The sequence below is a fragment of the Aegilops tauschii genome, chromosome 4, assembly GCF_002575655.3.
Source record: "Aegilops tauschii subsp. strangulata cultivar AL8/78 chromosome 4, Aet v6.0, whole genome shotgun sequence".
NCBI classification, from domain to species: Eukaryota; Viridiplantae; Streptophyta; class Magnoliopsida; order Poales; family Poaceae; genus Aegilops; species Aegilops tauschii.
In genome coordinates this window covers 89,358,852-89,368,350 of record NC_053038.3, presented here as the reverse complement: position 1 = coordinate 89,368,350, position 9,499 = coordinate 89,358,852, and positions in this window count along the sequence as shown.

The following is a 9,499-nucleotide window of genomic DNA, read 5'->3' as shown; positions in this document are numbered from 1 at the left end:
AGCTCCAGCGATCCATTGATGGACTGGTGCAAGCATCTCGGAGTTGGAACATACACTTTGTTAGTGTGATCAAAGCATATGGTTTTATACATACTTTTGGAGAAGCCTGTATTTACAAGAAAGTAAGTGAGAGCTCTGTAGCATTTCTAATATTATATGTGGATGACATATTGCTAATTGGAAATGATATAGAATTTCTAGATAGCATAAAAGGATACTTGAATAAGAATTTTTCAATGAAAGACCTCGATGAAGCTGCTTATATATTGGGCATCAAGATCTATAGAGATAGATCAAGACGCTTAATTGGACTTTCACAAAGCACATACCTTGATAAAGTTTTGAAGAAGTTCAAAATGGATCAGTCAAAGAAAGGGTTCTTGCCTGTGTTACAAGGTGTGAAGTTGAGTCAGACTCAATGCCCAACCACTGCTGCAGATAGTGAGAAAATGAAAGTCATTCCCTATGCCTCAGCCATAGGTTCTATCATGTATGCAATGCTGTGTACCAGACGTGATGTGTGGCTTGCTATAAGTTTAGCAGGGAGGTACCAAAGTAATCCAGGAGTGGTTCACCGGACAACGGTTAAGAACATCTTGAAATACCTGAAAAGGACTAAGGATATGTTTCTCGTTTATGGAGGTGACAAAGAGCTTGTCGTAAATGGTTACGTCGATGCAAGCTTTGTCACTGATCCGGATGACTCTAAGTCACAAACCGGATACGTATTTATATTGAAAAGTGGAGCTGTCAGTTGGTGCAGTTCCAAGCAGAGCGTCGTGGCGGGATCTACGCGTGAAGCGGAGTGCATAGCTGCTTTGGAAGCAGCAAATGAAGGAGTCTAGATGAAGGATTTCACATCCGATCTAGGTGTAATACCTAGTGCATCGAGCCCAATGAAAATCTTTTGTGACAATGCTGGAGCAATAGCCTTGGCGAAGGAATCCAGATTTCACAAGAGAACCAAACACATCAAGAGACGCTTTAATTCCATCCGCGATCAAGTCAAGGAGGGAGAAGAGATTTGCAAAATACATACGGATCTGAATATTGCAGACCCATTGACTAAGCCTCTTCCACGAGCAAAACATGATCAGCACCAAGACTCCATGGGTGTTAGAATCGTTACTATGTAATCTAGATTATTGACTCTAGTGCAAGTGGGAGACTGAAGGAAATATGCCCTAGAGGCAATAATAAAGTTGCTATTTATATTTCCTTATATCATGATAAATGTTTATTATTCATGCTAGAATTGTATTAACCGGAAACTTAGTACATGTGTGAATACATAGACAAATAGAGTGTCCCTAGTATGCCTCTACTTGACTAGCTCGTTAATCAAAGATGGTTAAGTTTCCTGACCATAGACATGTGTTGTCATTTGATGAATGGGATCACATCATTGGAGAATGATGTGATGGACAAGACCCATCCGTTAGCTTAGCATAATGATCATTTAGTTTTATTGCTATTGCTTTCTTCATGACTTATACATATTCCTCTAACTATGAGATTATGCAACTCCCAAATACCGGAGGAACACTTTGTGTGCTATCAAACGTCGCAACGTAAATGGGTGATTATAAAGATGCTCTACCGGTGTCTCCGAAGGTGTTTGTTGAGTTGGCATAGATCGAGATTAGGATTTGTCACTCCGTGTATCGGAGAGGTATCTCTAGGCCCTCTCGGTAATGCACATCATTATAAGCCTTGCAAGCAATGTGACTAATGAGTTAGTTACGAGATGATGCATTATGGAATGAGTAAAGAGACTTGCCGGTAACGAGATTGAACTAGGTATGATGATACCGATGATCGAATCTCGGGCAAGTAAAATACCGATGACAAAGGGAATAACGTATGTTGTTATGCGGTTTAACCGATAAAGATCTTCGTAGAATATGTAGGAGCCAATATGAGCATCCAGGTTCCGCTATTGGTTATTGACCGGAGATGTGTCTCGGTCATGTCTACATAGTTCTCGAACCCGTAGGGTCCGCACGCTTAATGTTCGATGACGATTTGTATTATGAGTTATGTGTTTTGGTGACCGAAGCTTGTTCGGAGTCTCGGGTGAGATCACAGACATGACGAGGAGTCTCGAAATTGTCGAGAGGTAAAGATTCATATATTGGAAGGTTGTATTCGGACATCGGAATTGTTCCGAGTGATTCGGGTATTTTACCGGAGTACCGAGGGGTTACCGGAACCCCCTGGGGAAGTAATTGGGCCTTATTGGGCCATAAGGGAGAAGAGGAGGCAGGCCAAGGGAGGAGGCGTGCACCCCTTCCATGGAGTCCGAATTGGACTAGGGGAGGGGGCGGCGCCCCCCTTCCCCTTTCCTACTCCCTCTCCCTTTCCCTCTTTCCCCCTCCGGAAAAGGAAAGGGGAATCCTACTAGAACTTGGGAGTCCTAGTAGGACTCCCCACACTTGGCGCGCCCCTAGGGGGCCAGCCTCCTCCCTCTCCTCCTTTATATACGGGGGCATGGGGCACCCCAAAGCACAACAGTTGTTTCTTAGCCGTGTGTGGTGCTCCCGTCCACAGTTTACCACCTCGGTCATATTGTCGTAGTGCTTAGGCGAAGCCCTGCGCGGATCACATCACCAACACCGTCGCCACGCCGTCGTGCTGACGGAACTCTCCCTCGACCCTCTACTGGGTCAAGAGCTCGAGGGACGTCATCGTGCTGAACGTGTGCTGAACACGGAGGTGTCGTACGTTCGGTACTTGGATCGGTTGGATCGTGAAGACGTTTGACTACATCAACCGCATTACTAAATGCTTCCGCTTTCGGTCTACGAGGGTACGTGGACACACTCTCCCGTCTAATTGCTATGCATCTCCTAGATAGATCTTGCGTGATCGTAGGAATTTTTTTGAATTACTACATTCCCCAACAGAAGAGTGATCAACCGGGACAGGGTGTCCGGAGCAAAGCCACTGCATAATGACTATTTTGCTCTCACACCGGATTTCCCGGATGATTCATGGTTTCATCACCGTTTTCGCATCCGGAAACCATTGTTTTTGCGCATTGTGGAGGGAGTGGAGGCACACGACGACTACTTCAAGCTCAGATGGGATTACTGCAGCCAACTCTTTTTCTCGGAAGTGCATGGCTGCTCTGAGGATGCTTGCACTTGGTACTGCTGCAGACGCCGTTGGTGAGATCACTGGTGCGCGTCGGTGCTATACAAAAGGTTTTTAACTCCTTTCCGCGACGGCATTTGTAACCGTCGCCTAGTGAGTGTGGGCGATAGGGGGTCCTTCCCACACGACCCAGAAACTGCCGGGGATATGCCCTCCTGGCACACACGCTCGGCAAAATGAGGTCGTGTGCAACCAGCGAGCGCTCAAATACGGAAATACGTACAGTAGAGCTAAAAAAAATACAATTATACATGCGAAATTGTTTCCGGTCGCAAGTACATCCCACACAGTCAGTCCCCGCTAAACATTTCCGTCCGTATGTACATCCTACACAATCGCTCCAAGGAAAACGTTTCTGTTCACAAGTACATCACACACAATTTTTCCCGTTAAATCGTTTGCGTTATTGAATGTATCACACACGGTCCGTAGAAGAAACTGTGTGGCAAAGACTGTCCATCACACACAGTTTTTATGTGGTAAATGTTTGCGCAAGGTGGTCTAACTCAAACAATTTTCAAGAGAAAGTCGTGTGTGATTGTTCATTGATCCAACACGGTTTATTCCTAGAAACTGTGTGCATTGCCTGAGGTCATCGCCCACGGTATTTTTTCAATAACTGTTTGCAATAGCAAAACCCAATTAGCAGGCTAATTGGCCTATTATTAATAATCCATTTATTAATCTAATTGACATTCATATTAAGCACATAATATATTTCATTTCCATATTAAGGAAGCAGAATTTCATAATTGAAATACATCAGAGTACAACATGATATAGCTTCAGCACTCAGCTACCCCATTACACAACTGCACCAGCACCAAGTTTCACATGCAACATGTAGAACCTTTCAAAATTAGCATCATAGACGGTATATAGACAGATGCATCTCATCTGGAAAACTGCTGAAGCGGAAGGCGAATATTGAGCCTTCATTCATGTTGAAGGTCTTTACAACTTTAGGCCAGTGCTTGTGGATGATTGACCGTCCGTCCTTCGTCCTCTTCAGAAACACTTCAATATTGAACCGTGGGTGTTGCATGAAAACCTTCCTCGCCTCCTGACCATAGAGGTAGTTTGAAAGGTAATCATCAGTGAACTGCCTTGGAAAGGCCTGAAAACAAGGATGTGCATAAATATCTTCTCTATATTGGAAATGGGGCAAAGGAATAAAAAAAGGCAAGGTATAATAGTTAGTACCATCTTGTAGTGAACTGATGTCTTCTTCGTTGTGCAGACAAAGATCTTCTTGTTTTTTGTCGCTAATTTCTTTATCCTAACAATCTTTCTGAGTTTTTTGATTTGATTGATATTCATGGACAACTCATTTCCCCATATGCAAAAAGGGTCGAACAGTGGGTCAAAACCTCTGACAGCAAGACCTACATGTGCAAGACCAAATTGTTAAAAACCTAAATATTAGAATGGTTCCTGCAATTGCAAAATAATGTGCTATTAGACAACGGACCATGCACGTGCTAACCTCGATTGTAAACCTCAGTGCTTCCCATTGTTTCCCTGCAACACATATAAGGTAGTTAGTCATCAGGTTAAGTAAGGGTCTGCATGCTATCAGTAAAATATGTTGATGAAAAATATGCACATTGCAGATTCATCAGATTAATTCAAGCCACAAGGAAAACCGATTTATCCAAACCAAGCATGATTAAGAACTAGGAAATATAGCACTTCTATATGTTTCTCATGTATTAAGTGCATCCAAATTCGATTTATTCCTCACATGCACAACAATACAAAATTCTACCCGCGACAATTGGACATTGCATTGCAGAATTGAACCAAGCAGTTAAGTAAACACCACAACAAATGAACCAAACATTAACTGAGCACCACATTGCACAATATAACATACTCCTAATAGAAGATTAGACAGTAAACCAAACCAAGCATGCTTAACAACTTGGAAATATAGCAATTGTATTTGTTTCTCATGTATTTACTACAACCAAATTCAATTTATTCCTCACATGGTATACAATAACAGAATGCACCCACAACTATTGAACATCGCATTGCAGAATTGAACCAAACAGTTAACTAAACACCACAACACAAATGAACGAAACGTTAGCTGAGCACCACATTGCACAATGTATAACCAAACCAAGCATGCTTGACAACTTGGAAATATAGCAATTGTATTCATTTCTCATGTATTTTGTAAATATAAATTCGATTTATTTCTCACATGGAAGACAATACAAAATTGCAGCCTGAAGAATTGAACATCGGAATTGAACCAAACAGTTATTTGAAGACGACAACTAATTAACAAAATAGTTAATAAGTGAGCACCACACTACACGACATATAGAACATATACACTAGAGCAACAAATTGCATGGTAAAATTAGATAGCACAATTCACTAGAATTTGTGAAGGAAAGGCAGGAGCAGCACACGCAATGGGTAAACCGAGCATGCTTAACCGGCATAGCTAGCAAATGGCAAGGTGCTCCTCCAAGATCTAGGGGTCGGCACGAATGGCAGCCATCGCGACCTCATCCGCGTGTGCGGTCGCAATTTGCTTCTCCGCTGGCAAATGCTCCTTGAGATCCTGGCTAAACTGCATGCACCATGGCTTAGGGCGGCGCTTATTTGGTGGAGGGGTTGGTGATTTGGGTGGAAGGTGTCGCTCGCGCCGGCGGTCGGGGCATGTGGGATGTGGAAGGAGGAGGAGGATGGGGGCCGGGTGTGGATTACCTGCCTGGATAGACGAGGCCGAGCAGCGTGAAGGAGGGTCGCCGGCGAGGAGGCGGCGCTACAAGCAAGGAGTGAAGGTTTCAACTTGGAAAGGAAGGCAGACACAGGGGAAATGTGGTTTTTGGTAAGGGGGAGGGGCTGGGAGGTAGATATTTCCGCGGAAGCCAAAAATTTGGAATCGCTTCAGCCAAAAAACTGGCGCGCAAAGTGTCATCAGACACGGTCCCTTATTCAGAACTGTGTACGATATGTGAACATCACAAACGATTCAGATAGCTTTACCCGTGTGTGATGAGTTTGAACATAAAAAATTTTGGTTCAAATTTCCATGGTTACAGTGGTCATCCACGTCATTGCATAATTTGGGTACACAAAGGAGACTACAGCACACCCACACTTCTTAATCGAGCAAGTTCAGCAATTAAACAGAGCTAGCTGACCTAAACATTACTCTAACAAATTAACGACATGCACTCTTAATTAAACAAAATAAAGAGTACTAGTACTACGGCTAGTGCTCGTCGATCTCCGCCGCCGCCTCCATGTCCAGCTCGCGCCCGACGGTCTCCTCGGGAAGGGGCTCCATCGTAACCATCGCACCATACTCGGCAAGCATCTCGCCATCCGCGTCCGCCATCTCTTTGGAAAAGGCCGCCATGAGCTGGGCGTGGGCGGCCATGATCTGGGCTTGGATGGGCTCCGTCGTCGCAAGGTATGCGGCGGAGGAACGGACGGCTGCTCGAATGCTCTCGGCGATTGCCAGCTCTTCGTCCGTGGGCTGCCGACCGTTGTCGGAGAAGCTTCGTTCGATTTGTGCGGTGACCACCAGGAGCTGGGCGTGGGCGGCCTCGACATGGTTGTGGGCGGCCTCCATCATGGCTAAGGCCGCCGCTGCGGAACGGACAGATGCTGTGCCGCTCTCGCTAGTTGCTATCCCCGAGGCAGATGTTGCTGCCGCCACCCGAGAAGCAACAACGACCGCTTGGGCTGCCTTGGCTAGCCGGTCGCAGATTGCGGCTGCGCTCATGCACCTTGTTAGCACGCGCATGGCGGCTGCGGCCGCGCTGTCGCCGGAGTGGACCACCGAAGTTGCCCTCACGACGCGGGTCCACGTGCCCATCTTTCACCGGCGACGAGTGAACAGTGAAATGATATTTGGGGAGCGAGCAAGTGTGCTTGAGACGCCGGCTGTGGACTGTAGCCGACGCACCTTCTCGCGTAAGCCATAGGCGTACTATACACCAACGGTGCTCCAGGATATTTTGTGCTGCATCTCACACGGTTGGTGATAATAAACTGTGTGCGATCTACTTGATTTTTCATCTTGATTTGAATTACATAATGGGGTCACAGCGGCAATGGATGGTGTTTGAATTGCTATACCTTTTATCTGTAGTGAACATGCAACTATATGTGTGTCGTAAAAGAATTGGAATTATTAAGGGTTCGTTTGAACATTTTATACATTAAATTGGTTTTCTAGCCATTTTAGGTGCACAATTCAAAATTAAACTACATGCACATGCTCCGGTGCACCAACATGGGTTGTAAAATCATATATGTGTCCATGGGTTTATGCTTATGTCCCATGCAAGAATTGGGATGAAATTCGAACACCACGTCACCGTGGCTCTCCGGCAAACGTCGACGTACTTGCTTTTGTAATTCTAGTAAATATAAAATTCATCCGAAATTCATGAAACTTGGCATGCTATCATGGAGCGGCATCAACATGTCGGGGTAAAATTTTTGTCCCATTTGGGGCAGGTTTGGGTATAAGCTTCTTATAAACCAGAGCTTCTCACAACAAGTGTGATGGTTTCGGTAGGGAACGTTTCACCTTTCTGGACGAAACGATATCTGTTGCCTCTTCTTGATTTCAATTTTTTTCCTAGTGTCAACATAGAACAACAAGAGTGTTGTGTCAATTTTTGGGATTTTTTGAGGTTTGCTTGGATACTTTTATACATTAACTGAGTTTTCTATGCATTCATGTGCATAATTCAATTTTGAACTACATGCACATGCTCTAATGCATATAAATTAGTTGAAAATTAAAATCTGTGTCCTTGGTTGCCTGCTTAGGTCCCATGCAAGAAATGGGAATGAATGTCAAACACCCTGCCACCGTCACTCGTCCACAAACAATGATATACCTGGTTTTTAAATTCTACTAAATCCAAAACTCGTCTGAAATTCATGAAACTTGGCATGCTATCATGGAGCGGCACCAACATGCCGTGGTAAATTTTTTGTCCCATTTGGGGCAGGTTTGGGTATATGCTTCTCACAAACCAGAGCTTCTCACAACAAGCATGATGGTTTCGGTAGGGAACGTCCCACCTTTGGGGACGAAACAATATCCATTACCTCTTATTGCTTTCAAAATTTTTCTCATGTCAACATAGAACAACATGAGTGTTGTGTCGATTTTTGTGATTTTTCGGGGTTCGTTTGGACATTTTAATGCATTAACTGAGTTTTCAATGCATTTATGTGCATAATTCAAATTTGAACTACATGCACATGCTCCAGTGCATATAAATTGGTTGAAAAATCAAATATGTTTCCTTGGGTGCATGCTTAGGTCCCATGCAAGAAATGAGAATGAATTTCAAACACCAAGGCACCGTTGATTGCCGACAAAAAATTGAGATACCTGGGTTTTAAATTCTAGTAAATCCAAAACTCGTCTGAAATTCATGAAACTTGGCATGCTATAATGGAGCGGCATCAACATGTCATGGTAAAAAATTTGTCGCATTTGGGGTAGGTTTGGGTATATGCTTCTCACAACGAGCATGATGGTTTCGGTAGGGAACGTCCCACCATTGGGGACGAAACGATATCCATTGCTTCTTATTGCTTTCAAAAAATTTCTCGTGTCAACATAGAACAACAGGAGTGTTGTGTCAATTTTTGTGATTTTTCGGGGTTCGTTTGGACATTTTATGCATTAACTGAGTTTTCAATGCATTTATGTGCATAATTCAAATTTGAACTACATGCACATGCTCCAGTGCATATAAATTGGTTGAAAAATCAAATCTGTTTCCTTGGGTGCATGCTTAGGTCCCATGCAAGAAATGAGAATGAATTTCAATCACCAAGGCACCGTTGATTGCCGGCAAAACATTGAGATACCTGGTTTTTAAATTCTAGTAAATCTAAAACTCGTTTGAAATTCATGAAACTTGGCATGCTATCATGGAGCGGCATCAACATGCTGTGGTAAATTGTTTTTCCCATTTGGGGCAGGTTTGGGTATATGCTTCTCACAGACCAGAGCTTCTCACAACAAGCATGATGGTTTCGGTAGGGAACGTCCTACCTTTGGGGAAGAAAGGATATCCATTGCCTCTTATTGCTTTCAAAAAATTTCTCGTGTCAACATAGAACAACAGGAGTGTTGTGTCAATTTTTGTGATTTTCGGGGTTCATTTGGACATTTTTATGCATTAACTGAGTTTTTAATGCATTTATGTGCATAATTCAAATTTGAACTACATGCACATGCTCCAGTGCATATAAATTGGTTGAAAAATCAAATATGTTTTCTTTGGTGCATGCTTAGGTCCCATGCAAGAAATGGTAATGAATTTCAATCACCTCGGTA